General features: G+C 40.5%; 1 pseudogene; it reads left to right on the forward strand.

Annotated features, from left to right (window-relative positions):
- Window positions 1–3,711: 3,711 nt before the first annotated feature.
- LOC113053819 (piezo-type mechanosensitive ion channel component 2-like) overlaps window positions 3,712–23,648 on the forward strand; it is a 150,318-nt pseudogene continuing 130,381 nt past the window's right edge.

Genomic DNA, 23,648 nt, shown 5'->3' on the forward strand with positions numbered 1-23,648 from the left:
CACCAATGTCAGTGAACTCCACATCCTTTGAGAGACCCAAAGAAAATCTATCTGTCGACGTTCCTTCATGTTATGCATGCTTTGCGTCTTCAACACAATAGCAACCTCCAAGCTACTGCCACACCAACCTTGGGATTGTGCTTTAGAGTTAATCACAGGTGAAACCATTCCCAAGGGTTGGATGTAATCATTGTCCATCCCTGAACAAGCCGCCATGCAAGAATATGTCAAAGAGGCTTTAAGACAAGGGTACATTAGAACTTCCACCTCTCCAGCTGCCACCAGCTTCTTCTTTGTCCCTAAGAAGCATGGGGGCTTGCGTCCCTGTATCGATTATAAAACAAAATTACAGTGAAATTAACAACTCCGTGAAGCCCGAATATTCACTAAACTAGATCTTAGAAGCACATACAACTTGGTAAGGATTCGGAAAGGAGACGAATGGAAGACAGCGTTCATCACCCCCGCAGGGGACTACAAATATCTCGTGATGCCATATGGTCTAGTAAACACCCACTCTGTGTTCCAGAGTTTTATGGACGAGGTCCTCCGAGAGTTCCTGAACCATTTTGTCCTTGTTTACATTGACTACGTTTACATGCAGCCAATAACCCGTTCAAAACCAGGATATTAGCAATAACCCGGTCGCGCACGGCCATGTAAACACCGGCAAAAACCCGGATATGCTCATATTCCGGTTTTTAAAAACCGGGACATTATACCTGGGGTACCCCTTTTGTAACCCGAATATTTGGTCTTGTAAACGCGTTTCGGCATATCCCCATCAAAATGTGTGTTCTGCGCATGTTCTATTCGCAATGAATCTTGGTCTTTTGAGTCTTTGGATACAGGAAGAAGAATCGGAAATGACGCATATTGCGTCTTACGTCCATACGCTAACCGTGCGTCGCCGTTTACATCGGGATATTGGCGACTGATTAAACATTCCATGTATACAGGAGTAACTCTCTCTGCTCACGCATGTAATCGGGTTATCCCGAATGTTTCAGAAACCCAAATAGTGACCTTAACCCGACCATAACCCGGATTTTAACAGCTTGTAAACGTAGTCACTGATGATATTCTCATTTTCCCCCGCAATATAGTTGAACATCAGAACTCTGTTTCCCCAGTACTCCAACGACTCAGAGAGTTCTCCTTGTTCATAAAAGCAAAAAGAGCATTTTCCACCAGACCTCTGTTGAATTCTTGGGTTACCACCTCAGCGAGAAAGGAGTTAAGATTGATGACTGTAAGACCCAAGCCATCACTTCCTGGCCCACTCCCAATTCAATCAAAGATTTACAGAGGTTCCTGGGTTTTGCAAAGTTTTACTGCCGTTTCATAGACCGTTACAGCATGATAATTACAAGCCTAAGACCCTTCACTGGACTCCAGAAGCTGAACATGCCTTCCAGGCATTAAAGACCTCCTTCACCAAGGCCCTCCTGCTCCAGCATCCAGACTCAGAAAAGAAATTAATTATTGAGGTAGACGCTTCTACAACAGGCGCGGGAGCCACCCTGTCACAATGCTCTGAAAACTCGTAAAAACCTATGCCTTGTGCATTTTTCTCTCAATATTTTTTCCCTGCTGAAAAAAAGTATGATGTTGGCAACCGGGAACCCCTATCCCTGAAACTCGCCCTGGAAGAATGGAGACACTGGTTGGAGATAGCCAGGCAGGCATTTCTCATACTTATGGATCACAAGAACTGGCAATAAATAAAGGAAGCTAAGAGATCTCCTGAATCTGCTTTGTTTCCTCCGAGCTCGCTTGAAAGTTTCCGCTCCTGAAAAAAATAGTATTAGTGAACTGTGATTGTGTGGCATTGCAATTTTGTAAATAAACTAAAATGTGTTAGATTCACTTACCTCTGCCTCTCGTTACTATCCTGACAATTTACCCAATTTATTATCTTTAATAATAATATATTTTTTTTTCATTTACTCATGCTTTTGCAGTAGTCAATCTAAAGTTGAAAATATTTAATATTTTACTGATAATTCAGTACCTTTATAATAATAAGACATTTAGCTGCTGTAACAATGTTTATGTTAAGAATAAGTAGTTTAGTTTAGCTTTCTAAAGACAACCCATAACATTGTAATTTTCTGTGCAAAACATGTTTTTACTGCCTCAACACCTACATTAATATATAATATTCCTTAAATCATACATCAAAAGGAGAAAACAAATACATTTTTCAAGAAAATACTTGTTCATTTATCAAAACAATGAATAAATTATAAAACAATAAACTATATAAACAGATTGAACCGTGTATTCCTTATATTAATCAATTTGACTTTGTACACTTCTGACTATAACAAACCCTTAAACCTACCCATACCCCCAAACCTGTCCCTAACCTTACCTCCATCACACCTCACTAACAGCTAAATTGTTGTGTTTTTAAAAAAGCTTGTAGTCATTTTAAAACGTATATTAAACTATTATGAAGATTTTCAAGAAGTGCATTTTGCAATTTGTAATTATTTTAATTTAAATGAAATAATTATCTGTTAATCACTAGGAAATGTTTAATGTTGCTTGTTGTTTCTAGCCGTTTGAATATTAACTAATGATCTGCTAACCATTATATAATGTATGTAATGCTTTGTGAACATATGTTTATTATGTATCTAGTCAGAAAGACCCATTAGCAGAAACATTTTTATTTTGGGTATGTCATGTGTGTCTTCATGCAGAAAATGGGGAGTGACAGGTAAGGGGTTAATGATGTATTAATAAAGATTATAATAACGTGTTACTGATAAAAGATTATAATAATTCAATGAAATACCATTCCCATTCTGAAGAAAACAATTACAAAAGTTCCGTGAAAATGTACCTAATTAAACATTAAATGGGGTTCCATTTTACCCAGCCTTTTGGTGCCCTAATTTTATGTATATTATTATTCAGGATACTAATTTATCATTTCAAATAATTTATGAATTAAATGTGTAATTCTTTTAAAATATTGATTTAAAAAGTAAACAGAATATTAATAAATATGTTCTAATATTACAGTCATAACCATATTAAGGTTAGATGTGATTTTGCAGTTGTTCTGCAGGTGACTGAATTACTTAAGTTCTGTCACTTTTGGAATCAGCTTGTATTATTAATTTCTATGATCTATCTAGGCTTAAAATTGTCACAGTTGGTAAACCGTGATCTGGGGGTGTTTGCACTTTGTGGTGAAGTCTGTGTGTTTCGCGTCAGCACTGATTAGTTTGTGGGCATCTCTGTTAATTGTCATCAGCAGCATCTGTCACTCATTACTCATTCCCAATATATTGGCTTGTCTCACGTCTTGTGTTTGTGAGATCATTGTTTAATGTAATTTCCCCTGTTTGTCGGCTTCAGTGTTGTCTGCGTTGGATGTCTGTGTTTTCCCAGAACCTCATCCACTCTACGCACTTCCACTCAGCTACAAACACTTACCTTCGGCTCTATTCCCCGCAGTTCCTGTGTCATCCTCTCCTGCTGCCTTCTCACCGCCATCATCCGGATTCCTCACCTCCTCACCACCACCCTGGATTATCGTCTTCTCAGTCTCATTGTTCCCTCGTGTTTGTTTGTTTTCATTAAAAATTGTTTACTCGCCTTTCCTTCATCCCACCGTCACAGAACGATCTCACCAACATGGAAGCAGTGAGCACCAACACCCTCACGGACTACATGCACCACATCGTCAAATGAATGGATCAGCAGCAGGAGAGCATCTCGAACACCGGATGCGCTGTCCAAGCGCCGGTGGCACAGGTGTCCGAGCTCACTCAGCAGATCCACCAGCTCACCTCTCCCACTGCGCCCATCGCACCGCCTACGCCATCTTACCCCCGGGAAACCCCCCAGGATCACTTCCGGCCAGAGCCGCGACTTCCGGCGCTTGAAAACTATTCTGGTGAGCCAGCATTTTGTAGAACTTTCTTAACCAAATGCTCAATGCAATTTGCTCTACAGCCAAAGGTGGCATCAAAGGTGGCATTCACCCTCATGTTACTGTCGGGCAGGGCCGCCCTATGGGGGACGGCGGTGTGGGAGAATCAACAGAGGAAATGAGAAGAGTATTCGACCATGCCGCGGCCGGCAGGGAAGCCGCTCATCAACTCTCTGAACTCCATCAAGGCTCTTCGTCAGTGACTGACTATTCCATCAAGTTCCGCACCCTGGCGGCCGCTTGCCAGTGGAACGAGCCCGTGCAGTGGGATCGATTCCTGCATGGGTTATCTGACCATGTTCAGAAGGAAATCTACCTCCTCGAGCTGCCCCCCACACTCAACGGAATCATCGACCTGGCTCTACGAGTGGACGCACGGATTAACCGCCTGGGTTGCCAGCCCAGTCCTACATGCCCTACCATCTCTCCTGTCAGGGAGTGCTTGAGTCGGGCAGGTGGGTAGGGAATGGCGGAGGTCCCAAGGACTGTGTTTATACTGTGGAGGCTCAGCTCATAACATCAACTCATGCCCGGTAAAAGAGCCAGCCCGGTAGTAAACTTGAGGCTACTATCGGGTGGGATCTCCGCTGGGAAGTCCTCATCTACATCATCGACCCTCCTTCCGGTGAAACTGCGGTGGAGGAATCAATGTCACGAATGTCACGCCCTTCTGGACTCCAGAGCCGAAGGTAATTTCATTGATTCTTCACTTGCACATCACTTGAACATTCCTGTCCTTCCTGTGTCTCTCCCCATCCATGTCACCGCACTCAACGGCCAGGAACTGCCTCACGTCACTCACCATTCTGAACCCATCACACTGCTCACGTCTGGAAACCATCATGAAACCATATCCTTTTTTCTCATGGACTCCCCTGTTGCTCCCATTGTCTTAGGTCACCCCTGGTTAACCAAACATAATCCACGAGTGGAATGGGGTTCTAACACTGTCACATTGTGGAGTGAAAGTTGTAATGAGTCTTGTCTGGTTTCTAGTTGTCCTGTTGTCCCTGTTTCTGTCTTTCAGAAGGAGAACATGGTTTTGCCAAACGTCCCCCTAGAGTATCTGGACCTGAAGGAAGTGTTCAGTAAGTCCCGTGCTGCTTATCTTCCTCTGCATCGCCCCTACGACTGTGCTATAGATTTAGTGTCAGGTATGTCTCCGCCTAAGGGCAAGTTATACTTTTTGTCTATTCCTGAGAGGGAGGCCATGGAGAAATACATTTCTGATTCCTTAGCCTCTGGGTTCATCCGTCCTTCCTCTTCTCCAGCGGGGGCGGGATTCTTTTTTGTGGGTAAGAAGGATGGTTCCCTGTGACCTTGCATTGATTACCGAGAGCTGAACAACATCACGATAAAGAACACCTATCCTTTACCACTCATGTCTTCAGCTTTCGAGAGGTTGCAGGGAGCATCCATATTCACAAAACTGGATTTACGTAATGCCTATCATTTGGTCCTCATCAGGAAGGGGGATGAATGGAAAACCGCCTTTAATACCCCTAGAGGGCACTTTGAATACTTGGTGATGCCGTTCAGGCCGTATGGACACTGGCAAGGTTAAGGCTGTGATAGATTGGCCATCCCCAGATTCCTGTAAGGCCCTACAGCGGTTTCTGGGGTTCGCCAATTTCTATCAGCGTTTCATTCGCAATTGCAGCCAACTAGTCTCACCTCTGACAGCCTTGAGCTCCCCCAGTACTCCGTTCAGGAGCTGCTTCGTTTCGGCTCCCATCCTTGTGGCCCCTGATCCCACACGGCAGTTTGTGGTGGAGGTCGACGCGTCAGAGGTGGGGGTAGGAGCAGTGTTGTCCCAACTTGCTGCTTCGGATGATAAGGTACATCCTTGCGCGTTTTACTCTCATCGACTATCTCCTGCCGAATGTAATTATGACATTGGCAATAGAGAGTTGTTGGCCGTCAAATTAGCATTAGAGGAGTGGCGTCACTGGCTGGAAGGTTCAGGGGTTCCTTTTATTGTTTGGACCAATCATAAGAATTTAGAGTACATTAGAACTGCCAAAAGACTCAATTCCAGGCAGGCTCAGTGGGCACTTTTTTTTCTCGGTCATTTTGAGTTTACTTTATCGTACCGCCTGGGTTCCAAGAATGTCAAACCCGACTCTTTATCATGCCTTTTTGATCCCTCCGCCCGCCCGGTGACTCCCGAGTGTATTCTACCTGAGAAGTTAGTGGTCTCAGCACTCGTATGGGAGGTCGAGTCGAAGGTCAAGACGGCTTTAAAAGGGGTAACACCTCTGTCCAGTTGTCCACCAAACCGTTTATTTGTGCCTGAGGAGTTAAGGTCCGAGGTTGTCCAGTGGGGTCATTGTTCTAATGTAGCTTGTCACCCAGGGATAAGTAGAACTAGTGGGTTGGTTAGACAACAATTCTGGTGGCCATGTATGGCTAGTGACGTCCACGATTTTGTTTTGGCTTGCTCAGTTTGCGCCAGTGGTAAGTCATCTAACCGACCTCCTGATGGGCTTTCAGTGTAGTGTAGGGTACCAGCCACCAGTCTTTCCCAGTCTGGAATCTGAAGTCGCAGTCCTCTCCGCTCACGCGTTTGTCCAGAGGTGCCACCGCACCTGGACCAGAGCCCGTGAGACTCTGCTCTTGATGAGGGAGCGCACTAAGGCTAAGGCCGATCGCCACCGGTCAAAGCCTCCCGTTTATGTCATGGGTCAAAAGGTGTGGCTTTCTAATAGCCTCTGCGTTCCGTTTCTAATAAATTAGCTCCCAAATTTATCGGCCCGTTTACTATCACAGAGATCATTAGTTAGGTGACAGTCCACCTTAAACTATCTCCTGCATACAAGAGGATACACCCCGACTTTCATGTGTCCAAAATTAAACTCCGGTTCCCCCGCCGCCGTGTCTTGTAGATGAGGAACTGACTTATTCAATAAATCGTATTCTGGACTCGAGACGGAGGGGACGAGGATTCCAGTATCTGGTGGACTGGGAAGGTTACGGTCCGGAGGAGAGGATTTGGGTACCTGCTAGGGACTTTTGATGACTACTATCATTTTTGATGACTACAATCAGCAGGTATGCCCTTCTGGGAACTCCAAGAGGAGTTCTTAGAGTGGGGGGTACTGTCACGGTTGGTAAACCGTGATCTCGGGGTGTTTGCACTTTGTGGTGAAGTCTGTGTGTTTCGCGTCAGCACTGATTATTTTGTTGGGGGCGTCTCCGTTAATTGTCATCAGCAGCAGCTGTCACTCATTACTCATCCCCTATATATTGGCTTGTCTCACGTCTTGTGTTTGTGAGATCATTGTTTAATGTAATTTCCCCTGTTTGTCGGCTTCAGTGTTGTCTGCGTTGGATGTCTGTGTTTTCCCAGAACCTCATCCACTCTACGCACTTCCACTCAGCTACAAACACTTACCTTCGGCTCTATTCCCCACAGTTCCTATGTCATCCTCTCCTGCTGCCTTCTCAACACCATCATCCGGATTCCTCACCTCTTCACCACCACCTTGGATTATCGTCTTCTCAGTCTCATTGTTCCCTCGTGTTTGTTTGTTTGTTTGTTTTCATTAAAAACTGTTGTAATGGCCATTTGTTGTTGCTGTTGTGCCATCTCCTTCCCTGTTTGCACTTTTGTTTGCCCACTCATAAACGCAGTTACACATTCAAATGTCTGAAGAGAAGCAAAAAGCCCTTCAAACAGACTCCACAGGCAAGGTTTTATGTCAATATAACATTTATGTTTTTGCCTTGTTTTCATGCTGAATGGGTCCGATAGGGTTACAGTTTCAGACAACTTTTGTACTGCTTCATCTTGTACTTATATCCTGAAGAAGTTACTGTTAGTTTCTTTTTGCTTGCTACAGGCTGAAAAAAAAAAAAAAAAAAGTAAAAAAAATACATCTTGCAGCCCCAACTGGTCTCATGGTAAATACATACCTGGGGGCAATAAGTACATATCACTACAGATTCCAAAAGAAATGAACACTAGAGGCAATAAAACACTTACCTTAATATCACCTTTTATTCCTTTTCACACACATTTACAGAGTTTTGATTAATTTCCTTGCACAATAATTAGAAGAATATCATGTTTTGACTGCAAAACAATATTAATATTACTGGGAAATTTGAAAACTGATGCTTTTGAACATTAGCATTGCACATATCCAGCTTCATATCTATAGGTTTTCAGAGTCGGTTCAAATCTACATGTAAGGAAGTTGAAATGGCACAGTTGCATGAACAAATGCGTTTTTACAACAGTTTTGCATTTGTTAACACTATCGGTTAGGTAAAAAAAGAAATTAAATTAAATGTATGCATTTAGCAGACTCTTATATCCAAAGCGACTTACAGTACATTCAGTTTTCACAGTTTTTTCAGTACAACAGTTTTCACCTAACATGTGTTCCCTGGGAATAAAACCCACAACTTTGCGCTGCTAACACAATGCTCTACCGCTTGAGCCACAGGAGCACTTAAGTTTCGGGTCAGGTTGGATGTAGGACATATTTCCAACATGATAGAGCATTAACTTTTAGCTACAGTCCCCGGATATTTTAATTATGAACTGCCACACCAGAAACAACGTAATAAAAACACAGCAATACGTACCTAGAAAACATGCCAGGGTTCAAGTATTGAAACTGTGTTTGAGCGCCACTCAGTGGACATTTCTCTTTGAAACTGCTTTTAAACATTCAGTAAGGTACTTAAAACCAGTGTTGCAGAAACATCCCTAGAGGTATGTATTTGCCATGAGACCATCGATGGCGGTATTCTTTAATTCTCTGGAAGAATTTCAAACTTGGCCTCTACCTCCTCCAACCATTCTGCTAGTGGCATAGTAGTGAGCAGGCAGACAGACAGACAGACAGACAGACATTCATCTCCTAGAGGTTTCAATGGCTGAACTTGTCCATATATCTGAAATTAAAGCCATTCTGCGTTCAGTATTGTTGATGTCACACTTTACTTTCTGTAATGTCCCCTGGTACCATCTCTCCATCAGTTTAGTGAATTGTGTTCTTGAGGAAAGGGTGTATACTGGGTTGAGGACATTGATCATGCTTTTAAAACCTTGGTTCATACCAGTCTGGGGAGAGAGGTGTTGCAATGTAAAATCTGTGAAAAAGAATGTGTTTTCCAAACAACCTAGTATGAGAAACTGTTCTAGTACACCCCAAAACAAAATCAAGACTTTGTAAAAGAGCATAATAGGACCCCTTTAAGGATTTCTCACAACAGCTGTTTCTCGTGAGGTGTGCAGGGGATTTGTTATTTTTTGTTTCTATATGAAATTAAAAACATAAAAATATAAATAAATATTTAGTATGTACACATTATGCATTTATGCAAAAATTGCATAAAAAACATACAAACTAAAAACAAAATACTGATTTGAAACAAATATGTTATACATTTATCATACAGTTTAAATTTGACATTACTGATACCTCTTGCATTAACACTGTTAATCATTGCATCTACATTGAGGAGGCAACATGGAACTCATTACAACTAGATTGCTCCATAGATTAAATTTACACTGTAAGCATGCAAATATACATTATACATTTTACAGTGATTTTTCAGATATGGAACTCCTAAGAAGCCATGGATTATGATTATGATTCTTTTTTTTGTGTGTGTGTGTAATCTCTACATAACAGAAGTTGTTTCTTTTTCTTTTTATTTATTTTATTTATGCTTGTTTTATTTTTTTAAAAATGCATCATGAGCTTCTATTGCTATAGTAACGAATGCAAGTTTGAGGCCATTTGCTCTTATACTGTGTTGTTGATATTTCAACAAATTTGGCTTCGCTTAGTAATAACAAAGACTATAGAATACCCAAGACATGTCAGTTGTATTGTTTGGAATGGGGAAAATTGCAACGCTCAATATGGGGCATCGCTGCAGCTGCCATTAGAATTCTCTTTTGCTCTAGAAACAGTCAGCATTCAGAGATGTGCGCCGAGGACTGCGCATGCACACTGGCTTGTCTAGCCTTAAAAAATTGGCTTTTTTATAATGTTGTCAGTTGTTGTCAGATTTCAGTGGTGATTTCAAATATGACATTTAATCCTAAACTTGGTGAACTCTTTTGAAGAATTTGATGTTTCCCCATTCAAATATTTAGGAACTGCACTTGCATGCCCGAGAGGCATTTCAAATATGGCCACCAAGGAACATGACTTGCCTTAAACTAATTTGCCTTATTGACTTTGGTAATAAATAAATCAATCACTGTCCAGTTTTTTTCTTTCCCAGAAACATTTTGTTTGTCTAATTAACATGTTTAAATGGTCAAAGCATTTAACATCGCAAACACAGTCTGAGCACCTTCAGAAGGATGCAGAAGTTTTACATTTTTGCCCAAGGGAGACGCCTACCAGCAGACCAAGCTCTGATTTTTTTTCTTACCATACTGTATATACCTGTGTGCTTGTAGCTCAATTGGTAGAGCATTGCGCTATCAAGTGTAAGGTTGGGGGTTCAATTCCACAGGAACACATGATAAGTAAAAATTGAAAGCCTGAATGCACTGTAGGTCGCTTTGGATAAAACCGTCTGCTAAGTGCATAAATTTAATTTATATACCACATTTATACATATACAAAAGAAAGGATAGGCTGTTTTGGCCCTGTAGCTTTCTCCCCAGGGTGGTTGACGTATCCACATGTGGTTACGTGTTGTGCGACACAGTTGTTGTACAGGTGCTGCAGGCTCCTGGGCTGGAAGTGTTCTCTCAAGAGGCCTTGATTGCTGTGTCAGTAGAATTAATATTGAAAGTGTCAGATTTAGAGACTTCCAATCTATTGATTGTGGGTTTATTTTTTATTTTTTTTAAAAAGGACGAATGTCCATTTTGTTTATTTAGATTATCTCCACAGACTAAAGTGGGAAAAGAAAAAGAAGAGAATACACTTATGCGATACATATATTAATATATTTTCTTTCTTCTTTCTTCTTTTTAAAAACATTAATTAAAAAATATTTAACCTTAACTTACTCATTAAAATAACAAGGTAAAAATATGGAAATATTTGTTTTATTAATAGCTCTTGCTTTTGGTCGAGATTACGAGATAAAACATACGTGATCAGAGGAAAACTAGAAAGAAAAATATTAATAATGTATGACCTCTTTATTATTATTTTAAAATTGTATTTACATATCAGATAAATTTATGAAAACAAAACAATATATGATACTTATTCTGACATGTACTTATATAAATATATGATCATACTAAATTTTATATTTGTAAAATGCATTATTATAATTACTATTGTTATTATTAAATATATTTAAAATGATTTTAACTTCCTTACAAAAACTTCTTTCTTGACAACTGTGTAAAACCTAGTTGTTTTAACAGTATTGGCAAAGAATAAAGATTTGAAATTAAAATGATTTGTATTTTAGGGTCTACACTGTGGTCCTTAAACAGAACTTTCTAATATGTCCTCAAAATTATTCTAATTTTAAATATGCCTGACAAGACTGTCATACAGTATAAACTGTTGTTACACTGAATGACATTTTAGTGGGATCATATAATGTTCTTCAACATTACTTAAAAATATATTTTGCTATAAAACATAACCAAAATTTTATGTTGGAGGTATAACTGTGATTTTTATTACATTCATTATTAAATTAGAGTTCGTTTCACATTACTGTAGCATAGTATCATGGAAAAGCATAGTAGCAGAAAGAAACAATAAAATAATGAAGGCAAATGAAGTATATTCTTGTGTCTGTTTTCAATTTTTTTTTTTTTTTTTTTACTTATACTGTAATTACTTTTTCTCCCACAGCAATATCACTGAGGTACAATGGGCTATCAGTTGTGTATCTTCTTTTCCTTCTGTCCGTACCACTGTTTCCTAGTCCAAACTTGGCTTCCATGAAGGGTAAGTAATGCTTGAGTCATGAATAATGCCTTATCTTTAAGGTAATGTCTAAGGTAGTGTAATATTTAGTAAAAGTTTTTTTTTTTTTTTTTTACAGATAAAAGAGAAAATGCATATGTTGTAGGGTGCTTTATCAGTTTAAAGAGTTACAGTATTGGCAAAAACTGCAAATAGTTATAAATAATTACTGTGCAGCATTCACAAAATTGCTTCTGAAATGAGTTAAAGCATAGTAAATGGAAATGCACATTTGTTTTTGTGTAGTGATTCAGGTCACACGGTAAATTTTTGTCTTGTTTTCTTCTCAATTCTGCTAATACTGTTCTAGCCATCTCATCAATGATGCATTACAATAATTACATAGAGTTGTGCTGTCAGCAGAGTTAAGCTATAGAGATTACCTTCAAGTGGACATTTGGTTGAGTGCTTTATAGATCCATACAATCATGTCAGACATTTTCTCACTTTTTTCCATTTATTTCCTCTGACCTGACTTTAAACTAATTTAGCCTTTTAACACACACACACACACACACACACACACACACACCTATTCCATCTTTTCACACTCCCTTTCAGTGTTTCCTGTAAGATGTAAAGGATGGAATGATTGTGTAAGGTCTCAGCTTAAAAAAAAGATGACATAATGCTTTTAGTAAAACTTCAATCCTGAAACACATTTGCTGCATCAGCTGAGTGTTTTCAGAAATATAATGGGTTTATTGCTAAATAATCAAAATCTTACACTAGCAAGAAAAAAAGCATTCTCATTTCCCATAAATTTACAAGGATTAATGACTTAAAAGCATATAGTCTTTTTATAGCATAAGTTATATCGCTTGTATATCATTGATCTTTTCTTGATTTTGATTACTTCCATTTTCCTCATTTGTAAGTCGCTTTAGTTAAAAGCATCTGCTAAATGATTAAATGTAAATGTAAAAGCACCGGATCAAATAGTGATAATTAATAGATATAATTTGCAGTGCTAGCATTTTTACAAAGGTTGTATTATAGTTTATATATAGAGAGTGCTGCTTTACCCAAAACATAATCAGATTTTTACACAAGTCCTGAAAGTAGACAAACAGAACCCAGTCACACAAATTAGATTTTTTAATTTTTTATTACTATTTTTATTTTCATTTATTTATTCAGGAAAATGCTCCAATATTACATATCTGTGAGTGGCAAAAGGATTTGAATTTCTAGGATAAGCAGTTAATTTAAATGTGAAATTAAAGTCCATCTGTTCAGAGGAGTTCAATCAATGGGATGACTATCAGGTCTCATTGCCTGCTGTGTTTTATTTAAAGAACCGGGACATATCAAAGTCTAATCACAGTCATAAAGTACAAATGGAGGAGATTTGAGACCACTGTTTCCCTTCCCAGGAGTTGTCAACCAACAAAGATCACTCCAAAAGCAAGATGTGTAATATTCTGTGAGGTTGCAAAAGACCTTTCTCACGTTGACTGTTAAAGCTCATGAGTCCACCATCAGAGTACCACTGAACAACCATGGAGAAGGCAAGGAGAAAGCCACTGCTCTCCGAAGAGAGCACTGCTGCCCTTTTGCAGTTTGTTAATGATCATGTGGACAAGCCAGAGGATTATTGGGGAAGGAGTCACTACAAATATTGAAAGCAAAGATTCACACACTTTTGCCTCTCACAGATATGTAACACTGGATCATTATTCTCAGTAATTATTTTTGTCTCATTTGTTTGACTGGATTCTCTTTGTGTACTTTCAGAATTTGTGTGAAAATCTGATGATGTACTTTGTTTGTATATAGTTACATTTATTCAATTAGCAGATGCTTTTATCCAAAGTGACTTACAGATGAGGACAGTGGAAGCAATCAAGACGAGCAATGATATATAAGTGCTATAACTAGTCTCAGTTAGCTTAGCACAGTACACATAGCAAGGGCTTTTAAATAATATAATAAATAAAAAAAAATTGTATAATATACAAACAAATGTTATCTTAGTTTTTTATTGAGCCTTCATTTATAAACGTAATACATTTAAAATGTAAATCTACAATTAATTCCCTAAAAAATGTAAAAAAAAAAAAAAAAAAAAAATATGTACAACAGATTCATTTTAAAACTGCTGTACAAACTGAATAAAAATAAATAATAATAATTTCACACCCTCTTTATTTTGTTCAAACCATGTTAAAGAAGAAGACTCCTGAAATAACCATTATATTACATTGGCTTCCATGCCCTTGGCTCGAGCCATCCTCTCTAGAGATGACTACTGTAGTGATTGTTTCCTTTTTGGACATTATCAGGCACCAATCTAAATGGTAAGCCATTGTAAACAACCAAAAGGTTTAGGGCCTTATGACAACTTCTGGAGTGTGGATGTCATGTGGCGTTATATGGTCCGACCTGGGGGTTAGCACAGAATAAATTGGTGAACTCATGGTTCAGATGATTAGGATCATGTTTCGGGGCTGGAGGCAGCTAGAGAAGGTGTTTTTTTTTGTAAGATGTTAGTCAGGCAGTTAGGGAAGGAACTATGAAATTTCAGTTGTGTGTTAGTGCCAAAAGGTTTCCAGATTTGATATATATGCCACGCTGTGGGTGTTTAAGTTAAATGGGGAGTTTGAAAGTTTCAAAAATGACTGATACAATCATGACAGTATGACTAAAGGAATGCAACAATCGCTTATTCTGATGTTCATTTATATTTAGTTTTTTGGCAGATATATTTATCTAAAATCAACTCTCATATTAAATTGTAGTGCAGGGATAGCCAACCTTGTTTCTGGAAGGATACATTCCAGCAGACTTCAGTTCAACACACAAGCCTAATATATTCAAGCAATTCTGAACTGGCAGATTCTTTGAATGAGGACTCGGTATCAAAAAGATGCTGAACTGAAACTTTATTAAAAAATAATCAAAAACCAAACAAATGGCAGGTTTCAGTAAGCTGTAAAGTATTCCTGTAGTATTCACTCCTAAAGTGGATGGCTCGAGCCAAGAACATGGATGTAATGGTTCCTTGAATTCAAAGAGTACCATTTTACCACGAAACGCCATGCTAATAAGAAGCATAGCTTCTTTCTTGTATGTTTAGATGTGGTAAGATGATTTAAAAAAAAAAAAAAAAAAAAGAAAATAAAGAATTAAGGATCAAGATGAAAAACAGCTGGCTCTTAAGCAGTTTGATGGCTTGAAGATAAAAGATGTTCTTCAGTCTGGTTATACGTGATTGAAGGGAACGTAAGCATCTGCCAGACAGCAATGTAGCAAACAAGGGGGTGAGCGGGATGAATCAGTGTCCTGTAGACCAGGGGATCATGTTTAGTAATGAGCTCAGCTGTTCTCATCACTCTCTAAAGAGCTTTGCAGTCAGAAGAAGAGCGGATCTCACTGTGGTGTCTGAGTGAAAGCAAAGGTCCTAAGAGATGTGTATGCAAAGGAACTTGGGTGTTATGGCTGCATCAGGCATTGCTGAGCGTAATTACATCTCACAGAGAGCCAGCACACAGCAGTTCTGAAATCAGTCATATTACATGGAAACAATCTACCAGTGCTCCAAATCAGAGTTATGAGTCATATATCAGAAGGATGTCCCTGTCACTATACTTGTGCATTAGGACTCACACAGACCACAGGGTGAGCACCCCCTGTGGCAAAGTGACATGGCATACAGCCAAGTATAGTGACCCATACTCAGAATTTGTGCTCTGCATTTAACCCATCCAAAGTGTGCACACACACACACACACACACACACACACACACACACACACACACGGAGCAGTGGGCAGCCATTTATGCAGCAGCACCGTGGAGCAGTTGGGGGTTCAGTGCCTTGCTCAATGACACCTCAGTCGTGGTATTGCTGGCCCAAGACTCAAAACCACAACGTTAGAGTCAAGAGTCAAGCTCTCTAACCACTAAGCCATTTCTAACACCTCTTCCAGCAGCAACCTAGTTTTCCCAGGAGGTCCCCAAATCAGGTAATGACTGGACTCAACCTTAGCTTCAGTGGGCAACCAGTCTTTGACTGCAGGCTGATATGGCTGTGGCATGAAATTAAATGCATTTACAAGGTAGGAAACCACAGCAACTACCACAAATGTTTGAGGACGGCCCCTGATTCTTTCTCTGAAGTCAGTATTGTCACTGGCCTTGTCATCCCTAAAAAGGATTTGAGATTTGGTAAAAAATTGGCAGGATTTTATATGGGCTTCAGAAAATCATCACACCTGAAGTCTGTACTCATAATATCAGGTTAAGGTTAAAGATTAGCAGGGTTTAGATTGGGTACAGTATCAAAAGGTTATCACAAGCTTCTTCACAAAACTACAACTAAAGGGTTTTTAGATCATATGAGAAAATGTTAATGAACTGAATGATGCAAAATTGTGTGTATTTGTTCATATGCAGGGAAAACCGGAAGGTTTCTACATGCTATTTGCTCAACTGGTGTGACATTTCTGGCATTGCAGTGTGGAATGCAAATCACCTTCACATATATTCCCAAGGATGGTAAGATCTGTCTTCTTCCTCTTCATTGGGAATGCAAACCCTGCTTGCATCTGTAAACCCTACAGTGCCACCAATGGGTCAAATATGCACTAATGTTTATGCTTAGAACTTTTGAACTAAGGTCTAGAAACTAAATTTGACCAAATTGTGACCAGTCAAAAGTTTTAGAATGTTTAGTGAATTAGAAAATGACGACCAGCAAAGTGTTATTTTAGTCTTATTCATAAGCTAGACACTGTGAATATGTTCCACAACTCCTTGTCTAGGCTCTTCTAATTTGTAAACTGGAAATTGCTCTTCTCTCTGGACTTTTCAGCATGTGCAATCAAACCTCTACAACTGAATGCAGCAGTACAGCTGATCTTTAATGAGTCAAATCTAAACTTCAAAGCAACAATTTCTTTCACTGGCTACTGGTTACTGCTCACATCAAGTTCAAAACATTGAAAACAGCCACAGGTTCTGCATTTTTCTGCCTCCACTCGCTTACAAATTTGCTCCCCCACCAGAAGCCTGCTGTGGGTGAGTGAGTGATAATAATAATAATAATAATAATGTAGCACTTATGAGCGGATGGTATTTCAGCCATCTGTTCCATATTAATGAATCCTAACTCTCTAACACATTCTGCACTTGGAGACCAGAATGTGAGTAAACAAGGACCTTTGTTTTACAACATCTAACAAACATAATTCACCATTTGGGCGAAAATATATTGAAATCATATTTTAGTTCAAATCTTTTAAGTGCCATTGTTCAAAAAAAGTTTTATTGACTAATGTTTCATAGACCTTCATATGTTATGCTTTAAAATTCCATTTCATTTGTAATTTCACAGGTTTTTTTTTCACCTCCTAAATTACTACCCTTGTGAAGTCACAAAGGCCATTGGCATTTTTTAAATGACAAAATTATTATACATTTTCATTTTTATTTTTTATTTGTTTTTTTTTTTTTTTGTTGTAATAATTTTACAAACATGGGTGAAGAAAAACAAATATAATTTTTTTCTGATACATTTTTAATTGCAGGCTGATATAGGCCTACATTATTGTACATCATACATGTCCCTTATTCTGTACATCATACATGTCTCTTATTTCTTAAAGAATAAAAGAGAAATAATTACAATTAGCCCTTATTTCCCATTTCTGAAGTTAACTGGCAACCCTAATGATAATGTAATTATCTTTTGACTCCCCCAACAGTGGCACCTTCTTCAAAAAACTAAAACTTCAGTTGTAGAAGATATGCGAGCGAATAATAGATTTAAAAAAGAAAAAAATGTGGGTGCTTGGTTTCCAGAATGTAAAATTAACACAGCTTATTATCACACTGTAAAAAAAATTATATGATGAAAAGTCATGATTACATATTTTGAAATTTAAGTTTAATTTTAAGGTTACTTTAATTCATAGAGATAATTTGTGCATTTTACATTTTTATTTTACTAGATTCAACTTGAAATTCAATACTATTAAACTGACTTTAAAATCTCAAGGATTTTATAAGTTGAAACGGGTGAAAATGTCACGATGCATGTTAATGAACTTGTATCATGTATAGTATCCGAAGACCTTGATTTCATGCTACCATGAAACTAACAATATAATTAGGTTTTTTTATTATTATTAACAATTCCTGTGTAAAATGCGACAGCAACCTTTATATCAAACATTTTTAAATCATCCACAGCTATGTAACGCGTGGGGCAGGTTCTGCACCAGAGCGCACAACGTGAATGGGAATGTACGATTTTTAGGTGGGGTGGGGAAATCTTTTTTCGTTCCTTAAAGTAATTTTCAGATGCAGTGAGAAAAAAAAAAAAAAAAAAAAAAAACCTGGATAAAAACATCAAACTTCTAAATAGTTAACATTTAGTCAACACATAGTTAACACATCTAGATTAGGACCAGACTCTGTTGCTAAGTATACTATAATGTAAATCTGTTAACCCACAGTAACACATTTTAACCAATTAATTGCCTATTTTTATTTTGCTGCATGTTTTTTTCTAAAACAAGCTAAAAATAAATTACAATTTTGAGAGGACAAAAAATATAAGTCATGTATAAGTCGCATTTTATTACATTCAGAAATAATAACCTAATAATGTTATAATGTACCAACATTATAAACACTAGCCTATAGGATATTTTTAGTTCCCTTCACTTTGCAACAAATACTTTAAATTTAACTAGGCTATATGAACAGAAGAAGAATTTAAAATATATAATTCTAATGTTTAAATATAATTGCAGTAAATAATGATATAGGCTTAGCTATATATATAATGGCTGGTGCAAAAAATAAGAGACCAATTGGAATTACTCGAACTGAGTCTTTAATAGAAAAGGGAGAGATGACAAATTAATTTAATGATTTTTTAGCCGATTTGATACACATGATTTTAATGAAAAATGTATGGATTTTTATTCTAGTTTGAAAACAGAGGAATATTTGCAAATTGATAAAGCCACTATTTTTGAGGGTTTTGCAAACCACCCAACAAAATTAATCCTGGGCCTGATAAAGTGAGTCGGAGAGTTCTGAGGAGTTGTACTTATCAGCTCTGTGATATTAGTCATTTTATCTTTCAGACCTCATTGAAATTACAGAAAGTACCCTCAGTGTGGAAAAACTCCATTGTTGTACCCATTTCTAAAAAGACTAATGCCAGACAAATGAACGACTTAAGACCAATTTCTTTAACATCATTATTAATTGAGTGTTTTGAGAGAACTATTAAAACTTGGATTGTAGAGCATACTAATTAGTTGATTGATCCACTACATTTTGCTTATAGGAGAAATAGAATTCTGGAGGATGCAACCCTGACACCCTGACACACAAATTTTTTATATAAATATGTGGATACTGGCAAGTGTCAAGCACGTTTATTATTTGTAGATTTTTCATCAGCGTTCAACACTATTAAATCACTTTGTGACGAGTGATGCGGAAAAGCAGGGAACGGGGGACTCCTGCTGGCTGGCCAAGAATGGAGGAGCCGTCGCCATCCACCAAGTGGTGGAGGAGTGTCGTGCCATCCACTGAAGGCCGTCCAGTGCCACCACCAGGCACCGCGGAGGAGTTCACCCAGCTGGTGGGGGGCCGAGTGGCAGTGCACCTGGGAACCGGAACTAATTATTTATTTATTTTTTATTTTCCTCTCTCATCTCTGTTGCTCCTCATCCTTCCATCCTTCTCTCGCCTCGTCTGTCTTACCCCCAGGTTCCCGCAGGTCACCGTGGGTGGCCCCTCCTAGATTAGAGTGCACGGGGGAGTAGAGCGCAGTCTTGTGGGTACCCCCCGGCCTGCGAGGGGCGATGGGGGTATATGACGAGTGGGGAGGGCCGAGAGCCGTGGGAACGGAGCAAGGCCGGTGGAATGATTGGAAATGAATGGCACCTGTGACACTCACCGTTCTCAAGTCCCACGGAGGAGATGAAAGGATACAAAAGGGGGGCGACGACAGTGAAGGACAAGAGAGGGCCGGGCCTGGGTTTTATGTTATGTTTTGGGTTTTGTTTGTGCACGGCAGTTATCCGCGAGGGGCTGCCGCGCTGTTTTGTCTTTATTTTATTATTAATGATTTGATTGTCCACCAGTTCCCGCCTCCTTCTTCCCACGAAAGAACATTGCTGCACACTTCTTTTAGCTGAACATTTGCTGTCCGAATATGAGGTTCCTAAGGGTTTGTTGGCCTAGATTTTAGAATTTCTGACCAGAAGATTTCAAGTAGTACAGGTAAATGGAGAACATTCCCAGAAACTTTATTCTTCAGTGGGCTGCCCCCAATGATGTATTCTTTCACCTTTATTATTTATTTTATATACTGATAGGTGCAGAAACCAATTTTCAGACTGACATATTATTAAATATGCTGATGATACAGTGGTGCTAAGTCTGTTAAAAGAGGGTGACTGTCACGGTTGGCAAACCGTGATCTTGGGTTGTTTACACTTTGTGGTGAATTCTGTGTGTTCCGCGTCTGCACTGATTAGTTGTGGCCGTTTCCGTTAATTGTATCAGCATCAGCTGCCACTCATTACTCATCCTCTATATAATAGTTTGTCTCACGTCTAGTGTTTGTGAGTTTGTTGTTTCATGTCATTGTGTTTACCCCCGTCTGGCTTCTGTGTAGTTTGCGTTTTGGATGTCTGTGTTTCCCCAGAACCTCATCCACTCTCCGCACGATCACTCAGCCACGGACATTTACCTTCGGCTCTATTCCCCACAGTTCCTGTGCCACTCTCTCCTGCTGCCTCACGCCGTCAACATCCGGATTCTTCACCTGTCTTCCACAACAGTCTGGATTACTCACCGCCTTACCATCTCTCTGGAGTGTAGCTGTCTTCATCGTCATCGTGTGTCATTGTCTATCAACTATATCTCATTAAATTCATTAACTCGCATTTGTTTCCAGACTGTCCTTTCACCCACCGTCACAGAACGATCTCACCAAACATGGAAGCAGCGAGCACCAATACCCTCACCGAATTCATGCACCACAGCAGCAAAAGAATGGATCAGCTGGGTGAAAGCATCTCGAACACCGGACGCGCTGTCCAAGCGCTGGTGGCACAGGTGTCCGAGCTCACCCAGCAGATCCATCAGCTCACGTCTCCCACTGTGCCCATCGCACCGCCTGCGCCGACCGTTCCCCCGGAGATTCCCCAGGACCACTTCCGGCCAGAGCCGCGATTTCCGGCGCCAGAGAGTAACGCTGGTGAACCAACCTTCTGTAGAACATTCCTCAACAAATGCTCGATACATTTCTCTCTGCAGCCCCGCACTTTCGCCACAGAAGAATCCAAAGTAGCGTTCACGCTCAGACTTCTCTCTGGCAAGGCAGCCTTATGGGAAACGGCGGTGTGGGAAAATCGTCATCCATGCTGTGCCTCGTTCCACCTCCTGTCAACCGAGATGAAAAGAGTCTTCAACCAGGCCGCGACCGGCAGGGAGGCCGCCCATCGCCTCTCGGAACTCTGTCAAGGACATTCATCGGTCACTGATTATTCCATCGAGTTCCGCACCCTGGCGGCCGCGTGCCAGTGGAACGAGGCGGCGCAGTGGGATAGATTCCTGCATGGGTTATCCGACCGTGTTCAGCAGGAGATCTACCTCCTCGAGCTGCCCCCTACTCTAAACGAACTGATAGACCTGGCGTTGCGGGTGGAGGCCAGGTTTAATCGCCTGGGCCGCCAACACAGTCCTCCCAGACCTCCATTCTCTCCCAGTAGGGGGCGCTTGAGTCGAGAGAACACGGTCGGTTCTGTCGACGATCACGAGCCCATGCAGGTGGGTCGAGCTCGGCTGTCCCGGAGGGAGAGGGAACAGCGGAGGTCAGCCCGATAGTAAATCTGAGGCTACTATCGGGTGGGATCTCCGCTGAAAAGTCCTCACCCACATCATCGACCCTCCTTCCGGTGAGACTGCGGTGGAAGAATCACCATCATGAATGCCAAGCTCTTCTGGACTCCGGAGCCAAAGGTAATTTCATTGATTCTTCACTCGCACATCACCTGAACATTCCTGTCCTTTCTGTGTCTCTCCCCATCCATGTCACCGCACTCAACGGCCAGGAACTGCCTCACGTCACCCACCATACTGAACCCATCACACTCATCACTTCTGGCAACCATCAAGAAACCATATCCTTTTTCCTCATGGACTCCCCTGTTGCTCCCATTGTTTTAGATCACCCCTGGTTGTTCAAACATAATCCACGGGTGGATTGGGGTTCTAACACTGTCACATTGTGGAGTGAAAGTTGTCATGAGTCTTGTCTGGTTTCTGCCTGTCCTGTTGTTCCTGTTTCTGTTTTTCAGAAGAAGACCACGGCGTTGCCAAACGTGCCCGTTGAGTATCTGGACCTGAAGGAAGTGTTCAGTAAGTTCCGGGCTGCTTCTCTTCCTCCGCATCGTCCCTACGACTGTACCATAGATTTAGTGTCAGGTAAATCTCCGCCCAAAGGCAAGTTATACTCTCTTTCTATTCCTGAGAGGGAGGCCATGGAGAAATATATTTCTGATTCTTTAGACTCTGGTTTCATCCGTCCTTCCTCTTCTCCAGCGGGGGCGGGGTTCTTTTTTGTGGGTAAGAAGGATGGTTCTCTGCGACCTTGCATTGATTACCGAGAGCTGAACAACATTACTATTAAGAATACTTATCCTTTACCACCCATGTCTTCAGCTTTCGAGAGGTTGCAGGGAGCATCTGTATTCACAAAATTGGATTTACGTAACGCTTATCATTTGGTCCGCATCAGGAAGGGGGATGAATGGAAAACTGCCTTTAATACCCCTAGAGGGCATTTTGAATATTTGGTGATGCCGTTTGGGCTCTTCAACTCGCCCGGGGTTTTTCAAGCACTCGTGAATGACGTGTTGAGAGATATGGTAGATCAGTTTATATATGTTTACCTGGATGACATACTGATTTTTTCTTCATCTCTCCAGGAACATGTGCAACACGTCAGACGAGTACTCCAGAGGTTATTAGAGAATGGGCTTTTTGTCAAGGTGGAGAAGTGCGTATTCCATGCACAGTCGGTCCCCTTCCTAGGGTATATCGTATCGTCTGAGGGAATACGTATGGACCCTGACAAGGTAAAGGCTGTGATAGATTGGCCATCTCCAGATTCCCGTAAGGCCCTACAGCGGTTTCTGGGGTTCGCCGCTTTCTATCTGCGTTTTATTCGTAATTACAGCCAACTAGCCTCACCTCTGACAGCCTTGACTTCCCCCAGTACTCCGTTCAGGTGGTCTGACGCAGCTGAGGCTGCGTTCACCAACCTCAAGAACCACTTTGTTTCGGCTCCCATCCTTGTCGCCCCTGATCCCACACGGGAGTTCTTGGTGGAGGTCGACGCATCAGAGGTGGGGGTAGGAGCAGTGTTGTCCCAACGGGCTGCTTCAGACGATAAGGTACACCCTTGTGCGTTTTTCTCTCATCAATTATCTCCTGCCGAACTTAATTATGACATTGGCAATAGAGAATAGTTGGCGGTCAAATTAGCGTTGGAGGAGTGGCGCCACTGGTTAGAGGGTTCAGGGGTTTCCTTTATTGTTTGGACCGATCATAAGAACTTAGAGTACATCAGAACTGCCAAAAGACTCAATTCCAGGCAGGCTCGGTGGGCACTTTTTTTCGGTCGTTTTGAATTTACCCTTTCGTACCGCCCGGGTTCCAAAAATGTTAAACCCGACTCTTTGTCACGTCTTTTTGATCCCTCCGCCCGTCCCGCTACTCCCGAGTGTATTTTGCCTGAG

This window comes from Carassius auratus, chromosome 34, assembly GCF_003368295.1.
Source record: "Carassius auratus strain Wakin chromosome 34, ASM336829v1, whole genome shotgun sequence".
Lineage (NCBI taxonomy): Eukaryota > Metazoa > Chordata > Actinopteri > Cypriniformes > Cyprinidae > Carassius > Carassius auratus.